Raw genomic sequence first — 12,011 nt, forward strand, 5'->3', positions numbered from 1 at the left:
TACTCCCATGCAGTCGTTTGATAAGCATTGGCAAGCTCGTGGATGTCTAACAAAAAATGGTGTTTTATTTAAGTGTTATTTTCCTATGGAGAATCATAATTTTAATTAGACTGTGTGTCTCAGAGTTTAAAGACAAAACTGAAAGTGATTAGGATTTTGCAAAATAAAAGCTTAATAGCTTAAGATCTTAAGCTAGAAAAGAATGTTTGGGCGTACAGGAAGAGAAATTGCCAGTAGGAAAAAAGAGACATCGATGTCTCTATATAAGACTTTGGTGAGACCTCATGTAGAATATTGTGTACAATTCTGGAGACTGCACTTTTAAAAAGATATAAACAAGATAGAGTTGGTCCAGAGGAAGGCTACTAAAATGGTTGGTGGTCTTCCTCATAAGGCGCATGGGGATACACTTAAAGATCTCAGTTTATATACTTGGGAGAAAAGGTGCGAGAGGCGAGGTATGATAGAGATGTTGAAATAAAAAATTCAAAAATGTCACTCACCAAGATCTAACATTAAGATCCAAATCAGGTGGAGAAAAAGCCTCAAAAACTATTATCAGAGAATAGTTAAGCTCTGGAATGCGTTGCCAGGGAATGTGGTAAGAGCGGTTAATGTAGCTGGTTTAAAAAAAAGGTTTGGACAAGTTCCTGGAGGAAAAGTCAATAAACTGCTGTTGAGGCAGACATTGGGAGATACCACGGCTTGCCCTGGATCAGTGGCATGGAATGCTGCTACTATTTGGGTTTTTGCCAGGTACAGGTCCTTGTCGACCTATGCAACTTACGACGGTTCGACTTTACGACGCATTTCCCCCATCTCCCATCCCAGCCCATACTAACTATTTTTTACCCCTCCCCGTGTACCTTTTCCCTGGTGGTCCAGCGGTGTATCCCACACTGAACCCCTCCTGCCGATGTCAGCGGTCAGAAGCCAGCAGCACACCTGGGCTGGCACGCGCAGGAGTGAGCTATGGGAACTCCCGCCCCCGCCCTGCGCCACTCACTGAAACTCTGCCGCCAGTTCTCACGGGATTTTTGGTTCTCACGGCAGCCATTCAGAAAGCTGCTTAGGGCCGGGCAGGTGCTCCAAAAGCTTGCTCCTGTATGTTCCGGCCCGGGGGTGCTGCTGGCTTCTGACCGCTGACATCGGCAGGAAGGGCTCAGTGCAGGATACACCGCTGGACCACCGGGGAAAAGGTACGCAGGGAGGGGTAAAAAAGAGTTAGTTTAGTTAGTTTTATAAATTATTTATTTAACTCCACCAATCCAGCACAATACTAAGTTAGTTTGATAAAAAGAGGGTATCACCTTATTTTTATGCGGGATATACATCCTGTATTAATATAGGCCGAATTACGTCCAGATCAACTTGCGACCTGTCAGTTGGAACCAATTGAGGTCGTAAGTCGACGAGGACCTGTACTTGTGACTTGGATTGGCCTCCGTGAAGACGGGATACTGGGATAGATGGACCATTGTTCTGATCCAGAAAGGCTATTCTTATGGTCTTAAGTACGTTGGATCTCTCAGGGAGAAGAAGGGATAGCAGACGGTATGGATGGGCAGACTACATAGGCCATAGGGTCTTTAACTGCCTTCACTGTATTATGTTTCGATGTTTCTACCACTGTCATCTGACCATCTACCCCTCAATATCTTGTGTGAGATTATAAAGAAAAGCTGTCCCCTGTTTGTTTACAAAAATTAGGTAGTTCTAAATCTAATAGATGCTGGCACTGTCATCTCAATGTAGGGACATTGGATCATCTGCTGTTCTATTGTCCTTTGATACTTACCTTTTGGAAGTCAATATGGGGACAGATTAATACCATACTGGAGGCATCAATTCCACTGCCGTACAAGATAGTTATTTGCGGAACGTTATTGCCTATTAAGCCCCCCCATGGACCGCTATAAATGCCAGCTTTTCCTTATTATGACCGGGATAGCCATGCAAATGATTACTCACAATTGGAAGAATTGGGATCACCTTAGTTTTCCTTTTTGGTGGGCGAACTTATGTTTAACTTATAAATATGAGAAAATGAATGCTGACATGCTGGGGCATAATAAGATATTCAAATTAGTTTGGGGTCCATTGACGTCTTTTTTAGATTTGCTATGGTTTTTGTAATATCTTTTGTTCTGGTAACATAAGAACATAAGAACATAAGAAATGCCTCCGCTGGGTCAGACCTGAGGTCCATCGTGCCCAGCAGTCCGCTCACGCGGTGGCCCAGCAGGTCCAGGACCTGTGCAGTAATCTTCTATCTATACCCCTCTATCCTCTTTTCCAGTAGGAATTTGTCTAATCCTTTCTTGAACCCCAGTACCGTACTCTGCCCAATCACGTCCTCTGGAAGCGCATTCCAGGTGTCCATCACACGTTGGGTAAAAAAGAACTTCCTAGTATTTGTTTTGAATCTGTCTCCTATCAACTTTTCCGAGTGCCCTCTTGTTCTTTTATTATTCGAAAGTTTGAAGAATCTGTCCCTCTCTACTCTCTCTATGCCCTTCATGATCTTATAAGTCTCTTATCATATCCCCTCTAAGTCTCCTCTTCTCCAGGGAAAAGAGACCCAGCTTCTCCAATCTCTCAGCATATGACAGGTTTTCCATACCTTTTATCAGACGCGTCGCTCTCCTCTGAACCCTCTCGACTAACACCATATCCTTCCTAAGGTACGGCGACCAATATTGGACGCAGTACTCCAAATGCGGGCGCACCATTGCCCGATACAACGGCAGGATAACCTCTTTCGTTCTAGCTGTAATACCCTTTTTGATTAAACCAAGCATTCTATTCGCTCTCTTAGCGGCCGCTGCACACTGTGCCGTCGGCTTCATTGTCATGTCCACCAATACCCCCAAGTCCCTTTCCTGGGTACTCTTATTCAATAATATCCCTCCCATTGTATAGTTGTACCTCGAGTTTCTGCTCCCCACATGTAATACCTTACATTTCTCAACGTTGAACTTCATCTGCCATCTCGTCGCCCAATCTTCTAGTTTGTTCAAGTCCCTTTGCAATTCTTCACATTCCTCTGTAGTCCGAGCTCCATTAAATAGTTTAGTGTCGTCCGCAAATTTTATTATCTCGCACTTCGTCCCTGTTTCTAGATCATTTACGAAGATATTAAATAGTAATGATGGATGGGGGAGGGAATTTTTATCTTTTGTATAGATACTGATTGATTATAAGTGCTTGGTTAATTATCATTATTTGTATATAAATTGTATTGCACTTTTTGTTGGCATTAAAAACTAAATAAAGTTAAAAAAAAAAAAAGCTGTCTCTAATATTTATTCTCAAAACAGCAAATGTGTTGAGACTTTTCAGGAATAATTGAATCAGTTCTGGGAATATTTGCATTGCCCTTCTTCTGTCTAATTATGCTAAATATGCAGTAAAGTTAATGATCGATAATGTAAGCCACCGGAGAGTCACCTCACTTACACAGTATAATGGGTATGAGGGATTCCACTCTATTATTCCAGCTGCATTTCAGCTGTTTTATAGATTCTGTGATGGCGGTAAACTTCTATAAATCAAGCCTATCATAAACCTTTGGGCTGCAGGTTGATTAGGCACTGATCAGTCGAGAGAACTCAGGAATGTGGATGGCCTATTGCTGCCTTAACCCGTGCATCGTTCTTTCCCCGTTTTCCTGGCATCAGCTCATTACTTAAGTCTCTGGAAAATCATGACGGCAGCTTTATTTTTTCCCCCTCAATGCTATTAACAAGCTAAATTGAAACAAACCACTTTTTAGAAGCCTTTATCTTCTAGAACAGTGGTCCCCATTAGAGAATGATAGGGTGACAAAATTCATCACCGTTCCCGTCCCCGCGGATAACCGTGGGAAATAATCCCATGTCATTTTCTAGTGTCTATTTCAACCTCGGTCCTTCTACACCAGCATTCTTCAAAGCAAAGCTTGCGGGTCAGTGGTTGTGGCCATTCATACTCTGATTCTTATGTGAGCTAAGGATAATGAAGCCATTGTGACATCACTGATGTGATTGGCTCATAGGCACTGGTGGAATGAGGCATTATGACATCACAATATCTGCTCTGGATACCAGAGACTGTCATTCTGTAGTGTCTGTTTCAACCTCAGTCCTTCTACACCAGCATTCTTCAAAGCAAAGCTTGCGGGTCAGTGGTTGTGGCCATTCATACTCTGATTCTTCCCTCTCTCCTTAAAGAATGACATGAAGATGGTTTCCCGCGGTTATCCGCGGGAACGGGAACGGTGATGAATTTTGTCACTGTGTCATTCTCTAGTCCCTATCCCTGTCCTGGAGTCCACTAGCCATTTGGGGTTTCGGGATAGCCCTAATGAATATGCATGGAGCAAATCAGCACTCCTATTTATTACATGCAAATCTCCTTTCATTCATATTCATTAGGGCTATCCCGAAAACCTGACTGGCTGGTGGTCCTCCAGGACAGGGATGGGAACCACTGTTCTAGACCACACAACCCAACTAGGCACCTAACTGAAAGCAGTGTCTCTGGTCATGTTGCCATTCTAACCATGTATCTGCATCAATAATTACCCAGATGCATATTATACTACCCTTATCTTTGGATACTCAATTGTATTGGGGAGACAATTAATGTAAGTCTTCAGCTGCTCCCTGCCCTCCACCAATTTATATGCTATAGGGGACTTGTAACAGCATATTGTCACTCTCATATTTATATTTGCATTAAACCTGACCTTAAACATCTCCTATCCCTTCCATCCAATATTTCTTCTCCAGAATTTGTCTACAAATAGGTGTTTATGTTTGAAAGCTTCTATATCGCTACTAATGACTGGGGGGAATCAATTCAGAGCAGTTTACGTGAGTTTCTGTAAATGTGTTACAATATATGAGCTTCTGTAAAGGTGTTACAATACGGAGTTAGTGATTTCTGAGATGGCTTTCAATACAGGCACATTTATACCATAATCAATCACTCTACTTATATGTATACCTTTATACAAAATCAATCATCCTACGCATAGGCAGCAGAATGCTTTTTTGTTGGGGGGGGGGGGCAAATGCTCCGCCCAGACTCCACCCAAGCTCTTCCCCTGAACCTACGCCCATAATAATGATAGTATTAATTGTAATACCATTTAATTTCCATTCATTTTTCATATATACACACAATATAATCTTATTAACAACACATAATGGTTAAACACAACATTAATCTATGCAAAGCACACTGTATGCTTCTCAACATTCATTCCTACCAGAACACCTGGCCTCGGTGACACATGCAGAACACAGATAATAACCCCTATGCAAACACAGGACCACAAACTAAAAGTACTAATATACACAAACAAAACCCTAAGATGTCAGACTCTACATGCATTATAACACCTGAGAAATAGAAAGAAAATCATTTCTTCCTGAACAGGGCAAAATATAGACAGCAAATATAAATTCTCAAAACTGACACATTTCAATCAGTAAATTGAAAATAAAATCATATTCCCTACCTTTGTTGTCTAGTGATCTAATCATCTTTTCCCAATCTCTGGTTGCACTTTTTTCTGTCTGTGTTCTTGTGTTTCCATGGCCTTCTTATCTATTTGCTGTTTTTCTCTCCTTTTTCACTTTCTGCCCTATGTTCATCTTTGGCATTAATTTATAATATTCAACTTTCTTACATTTTTCTGCTTTCTTCTCAAAATCTACTTTTCCATGTCTTCCCTTCCCATCTATCCATGGGTACCATCGTCTCTCTTTCTTCTCCCCTATCTATCCCATAATAAGCATTTCTTCGCTCTATCTTCCCTGCCACACCCATTGCTGTGTACCATCTCCTCCCTCTCTCTCCAGTGGTCTGACATCTGTCTTCCCCCTTACCCTCTCATATGGTCTGGCATCTCTCTCTCCTTCCCTCCCTCTTCCAATGGTCTAACATCTCTCTCCTCTCCTTCCCACAGTCTGGTATCTCTTTCTTCTCTTCTTCCTTTCTCTGATCTGGCATCTCTCTTTCCCTTCCAGTGGTTTGACATCTCTCCCTTCTTTGAGTCATCTGCCTCCCTCCCAATGTAATATTTTTCTTTCCTTCTTCTCCACCACTATCATGTCCAACAATTCTCTCTCTTCTTCCTTCCTCCATGTATACCATCTCTCTTTCCCTCCCACTTTATGCACCTATGTACAGAAATTTTCTTTTTCTCTTCCCTCCCCCACTGGCAGCATCTCTCTTTCCCTCCCTTCCCAACACCCCATCTATGCAGCATCTGTCCTTTCCAATCCCCCAGCCCGTGCAACATCTGTTCTTCCCTGTCTCCCTCCCCTCCAGCCTGTGCAGCATCTGTCCTTCTTTCCCCCCCCCCCTCCCCAGCGAGACCTTGCAGCATGACCTTGTCATCAGCTCCGGACTTCCCCACACCTGCCCTCCCCCCATTTTAAATGTTCCGGCAGCCACGATTCAGTGTCTACCAGATGAGACTTCTGCCATCGGCCTTCATTCAGCAGCTGCCCGCCTAGGCAGGAACAGGAAGTGGCTGGTGAAGGTGGTGCTGGCAGGCAGCTAGATTTTTTGTTTTCAGAGCTTTTAAGAGGTTTGGTCACTTAAATTAGGTGGCGGCGCGACACGTACCACCACCTAACTTGAAGCACCATTTGTAGAATCAGTCCCTAAGTGATACATTAAGAAACTATTGACATGACATAATTTATAGAATTAGGCTTTTAGACCCAAATTCTAAAAATGACACCTGAAGTTAGGTACCTAGATTGGCATGTCTAGCCGATCTAGGTGCCTAACTTGCCCCCCCCTCCTTTTACAAAGCGGCTGCTGCACAGAAAACACCCTGACGTCCATTAAATCCCTGATATGCAATAAAAGTGAGCCGAGCATAGGACAAACAAGCCATTGTGACATCACTGACTAGGTTGGCTCTTATTGGTGGAATGAGGCATTATGACATCACAGTATCAGTTCTGGTTACCAGAGACTGAAACTATTTATACTATCAGGGGGTGCTGAAAGGTTCTCAGCCCGACCAAGAAGAGAATGACATGGATATGGTTCAATCAATGATCTGAAACAATGTCATAAACAGAGAATTTTGTTTCTGCAAATTGGCACTTAAGGAAATAAGATAGCACTCTTTTCAGCTGCAGTGGCATAATAACGCTCAGATTTTAGAAAGCTGGTTGGTTGGGCTGAGAACCTTTCAGCACCCCCTCATGCACACTCCAGAGTTACCACAGGATGCTTGAATCTATTCTGTGGTACTCCATTTTTAGCTGTATTAAGCATGCATTAGCACCCACCTAACTCATTGGAATAAAAGGGTCTCATGGGTAACTAGACCTTTTTCTAATCAGGAGTTTTGCGAGTGGGAATTTTTACCATGGAAATAGACAGCGCAAGATCTGAGAAACGTCTTTATGCTTATGTCTATACCATTTAAACCAGGTCTAGCTGTAACATTTCTTCTCTTGCACGTGGTGTCCCCGTATTGACTATAGCTCTTAAGAGTCAGGGTTCAATGTATCTGAAATGAAATTAAATAAAAAAAAAAAAAAAAAGAGTTGATTTTCTCATAATTGCAATTTGCTGGCAAGCCAACTGCGACATCTAGAATCGCGCCTTAAAAACTGTTATCAGAAAAATAATCACAGCTAAATTGTACTTTTAAATTTCAGATCTACTCAGCACCTCGTCAAAGCTTGATTTGACCTGGCACCGTGGAAAGGTTCTAAATCTCACTGAGTATCTATCACGCTCTTCAGTCCCTTAACTTCATTATAGGCAGTTCGGCGGGGTCACTAATGCTCCGTGTTGTTAGAGCTCCGGTTGCTAAGTAACCGTCCTACCACTGATTTGTCATTTGCTCTCATCAGATAATATAGACACCGATGGCGTGCAGTTATTCTTGCACAAGGAATTAACGGAGAAGCTTGGCATTTTAAGAGTACCCATGGCAAGGGAGATTGTTTTATTTTGTATCGTTGGTGGGGGGGGGGGGATTTTGTTTTGTTTTCTTTGGGTTGGTTTTAGTCTACGCTATTTTAAAGTGGAGCGCACGGAAAAATGAAAAAGAGCAGTGCCGTCAGCAGTATTAATAGAGGGCGAAGGAGGGGAATGATTTTATCCCACACCAAGCAGTGTATGAGTGTGTGTGTGGGGGGGGGAGGACAGTCCTCCTTTCTTCTCCCCACCCTGTATTCATTCTTGTCTAGCAAGTGTGAGAAATGAAAATATTAATATATTTTCTAATGATGTTAATTGTTGCAAGATAATACAAAGGTGTAGACACATCCTCTATAATAAAACCCTAAGCGCGCATGTGCTCTTAGGGTTTTGTGATCCGTGACAGCGTGCTTTGTCCTTCCGTGGCTGTATTCTATTTAAGGCGCATGACGGCTGTCGGTGGCTTGCGCCGGCTGTCGGTGGTGCAGGCATTTGAGCGCCTGTGGCGGTTTCACTGCTGATAGCTGCTGCTGGAGGGTGGAGGGTGTCGTGAGGTATCCCATGCTGGTAAACATTCTCAAATGCTCAGGGAAGTGGAGGAGGAGCAGGGAAGAGGTGCTGCTGGACAGGGGGGGGGGGGCTAAAAGGAAGGGAGAAGGCCTACTGCTGTACAGGGGGAGCAAGGAAGAAGTGCTGCTGGACACGGGGGAGGAAAAAGGGGTGCTGCTGGACAGGGGAGCAGGGAATAGGTGCTGCTAGACAGGTGGGATGGAGGTAAAAGGAAGGGAGAAGGCCTACTGCTGTAAAGGGGGAGCAGGGAAGAGGTGCTGCTGGACAGGGGGGGTGGAGGTAAAAGGAAGGGAGAAGGCCTACTGCTATACAGGGGGGAGCAAGGAAGAGGCTACTGGACACAGGGGAGGTAAAATGGCTGCTGCTGGACAGGGGGAGCAGGCAAGGGGTGGTGGTGGACAGCCGAGGAAAGAGAAACAGAAAGAAAGAAAGCGGCCAAGGAGAGAGAGAGAGAAAGAAAGACAGACACACATATCTATTCTAGCACCCGTTAATGTAACATGCTTAAAGACTAGTTAAAGAATATAACGCTTACATACAATACATCTAATCAAGTATGATAAAGCAGAAGCAGAGAACTTACAAACTAGAGATACTAATGGGGGAAATTTGTCTAACACTTTGGCCTAGATTCGGTTCATAGTCTGTCGCGCACGAGACACCAGCGCGCCGACAATCCAGCGCTGACAATTCAGCGCAAGAAAGAAGTACGCCGTGGAAAAACTTAATTTTAAAGAGCTCCGAAGCAGGGTGTGAGTGGGGAAACCCCCCCCCCCCACACACTTTACTGCACAGTGTTCGCGCTGCTGTTGGGGGGGGGTTGGGATGTTGGAACCCTGCATTAAAGAGAAAATAGAACTTTTTCTGATTTTTTTCGGGAAAAGTTCCATTTTCTTTATAATGTGGGGGGTTGCACCCCCCCCCCCACGGCAGCGTGAACACGATGCAGTAAAGTGTGTGTGTGTGGGGGGGAGGGTTTCCCCTCCCACACATCCCTGTCGGAGCTCTTTAAAATGAATTTTTCTAGTGGCGCGCTTCTTTCTTGTGCCAAATTGTCAGTGCTGGCTTGTTGGCGCACTGGTGTCTGGCGCACGATTATCCCATCACCCTAGATTCAATAACCCCCTTTACTAAGGTGCGTTAACCGATTAGCACGTGCTAATCAAATTAGCATGCGCTAAACAATAATGCATCCATAGACTAACATGCATGTGCTAGCGTTTAGCGCGTGCTAATCAGTTAGCGCACCTTAGTAAAAGAGGGCCTTAATCTCCCCGATCTGGGCGATCCTTGGGCGACCGATTCACTACAGCGTCCTCATGCACATGAAGTGATCGGACACACGCCCCTTACCGACCCCCACGGATCGCTGCACAACGATCCAGACGCATGCGCAGACCATTCTCTTTGCCTGAAGATGTGATCCGCGCATGCGCCTTGCTTTCTGCACAAGCTTGAGGTTGAAATGAAATGGGGGGCAAGGGAGGCTGCACTTGCTGGCCCCATGAGAATCATTGGAACAGAACACGCCATAATAGTGCAGCCCCACTTTAAGCCCGCGGGTTAAAACCAAGGGTTAAAACCACGGGCTCACAGAGAGGCAGGGCGGCAGAGAGCAGACAGCAGGGGGACAGACAGCAGGGCGCTTTTTGCACACGGGAGATGTTTTATTTTGATGGTTTTACTTTTTGATGTTCCCAACCGTTGTGCTCGGTTTCTCATGGGCCCCGTTGCAGAGAAAGACATTTCTGTCAGGTGCTGCTTCTCTCTACCGATTCTCGCTGCTTCTGGTCTCCTCTACATTCCACATTTGCCAACAAAGCTATTCATACTGAGGAACAGATAGACACTCTTCACACATCTTGGCGGTACCGTTGTGCGAAACAATGTTTTTGTTACCCTATTTTTTTTTTTACATTTGTAATTCGCTTTGAAGCTATGTTGTAAGCGTTTGTATCAAATTTTAATAAACATAAAACATGAAGACCCTTGGCACCCAGATCGTCACCAGTCTTATTATTTTTATTAATTTTATATTTAACTTCTTGTTATACTTTTTAAATAAATTATTCTTTTAAATAAGTTAGTTTTTAAGGTTAAGACTCATCTTTGCTGTCAACACAGCAGGGGGGTTAAGTTCCGACATAGAACTGTGGTTCGCCGTAGCTTTCTCAAGGAAGTTCACCTTATGCAGCCGAGTTTATCAATCCCACATCGCTGTAAAAATAAGACCGATGACGATCTGGGTGCCAAGGGTCTATGCGTGAAAAAAACCCATTGTTTCGCACAGCGGTGCCTCCGAGGTCTTTGAGAGTATGAGAGGTGTGAAAAGCACTTGATAGTATACCCTTGGAAAATGAATGTAAAGTTTTGGGTGCTAGCTGAAAGTGTGTTGAGCAGATAGACAGACAGACAGGTGGATTGATCCTTGTCAAAAGGCCTGAAGCAAAACACACCTGCAAACGGAGAACATCAGGGAAAATGGGTCAATGCATGCAGAAGGAAGTAGGGGGGTCCAAAAAAATTAAAGCAATATATCCTTTGTTTGATGTTTTCATAGGGCTTGTTCAGCTTTTATTTACTTACTGGATTCTAGCAGGCAGAAAATACAATGCTAAATTAATGTTACTAATTCGAAAATCATGCGGTGCTGAGATTGCGAGCTACAATCCTGCAGTACTGATTAGGTGTATTTATTTCCTTATTTATATAATCAAGAACACCATGTTAATGTTTAATGAATGAAAGGTTTTTAATGAGATACTTTCTCCTGGACTAATATGTGTTAGAGCATAATGCATAATGGAGCCTGTGTGTCATCTATGCATGGAAATATCATCATTTACATATGTAAATGGCCTATGCATATAAATAGCAACTTCAGAAAGCCACTATTTCTATGTGTAGGTTTGCAGTCCACCAAAAAGGAATAGTCCAAAGAAAGACAGAGAACAGTCTCTACGATACTGGAATTTAATTTTGTATCTTACTTCGTGAAGAACCGCTGGTCGCTTTAGTATTTTTATTGTTTGAAATTGTTGATGAATGTGAGTTGCTATTTGGAAGGAAACTTTGCAATGAGAGGGTATAAGATGAAGTTAAGAGGTGATAGGCTCCAGCGTAATCTAAGGAAATACTTTTGTACAGAAAGGGTGGTAGATGCGTGGAACAGTCTCCCGGAAGAGGTAGTGGAGACAGAGACTGTGTCTGAATTCAAGAGGGCCTGGGATAGGCACGTGGGATCTCTCGGAGAGAGAAAGAGATAATGGTTGCTGCGGATGGGCAGATTGGATGGGCCATTTGGCCTTTATCTGCCATCATGTTACAATGTTTCTATAACCATAAAGTTCTATGACATCACAATGCAGGTGTATAGAGCCTTAGCCTATAGGAAGAGAGATGCAAATGTTAAGAGCCTTAGCCAATAGGGAGAGAGATAATGGTCATCTGCCATCATGCTTCTATGTTTCTATATCGTTTCTACTACTAGGGGACAA

The 12,011-nt window shown here is 43.5% G+C and overlaps 1 long non-coding RNA gene across 4 annotated transcripts in view; it reads right to left on the minus strand.

Annotated features, from left to right (window-relative positions):
* Positions 1–12,011, minus strand: part of LOC117367484 — a 101,412-nt gene that overhangs the window by 60,866 nt on the left and 28,535 nt on the right. For 3 of the 4 annotated variants that reach the window (XR_004540771.1, XR_004540770.1, XR_004540772.1), the window contains exon 2: positions 7,302–7,525. The exons of the other annotated variant lie outside the window; for it this stretch is intronic. This is a non-coding gene — a long non-coding RNA (uncharacterized LOC117367484). The remainder of the gene's footprint in view (positions 1–7,301; positions 7,526–12,011) is intronic. 4 annotated transcript variants of the gene reach the window in all.

Source organism: Geotrypetes seraphini, chromosome 10 (assembly GCF_902459505.1).
Source record: "Geotrypetes seraphini chromosome 10, aGeoSer1.1, whole genome shotgun sequence".
NCBI classification, from domain to species: Eukaryota; Metazoa; Chordata; class Amphibia; order Gymnophiona; family Dermophiidae; genus Geotrypetes; species Geotrypetes seraphini.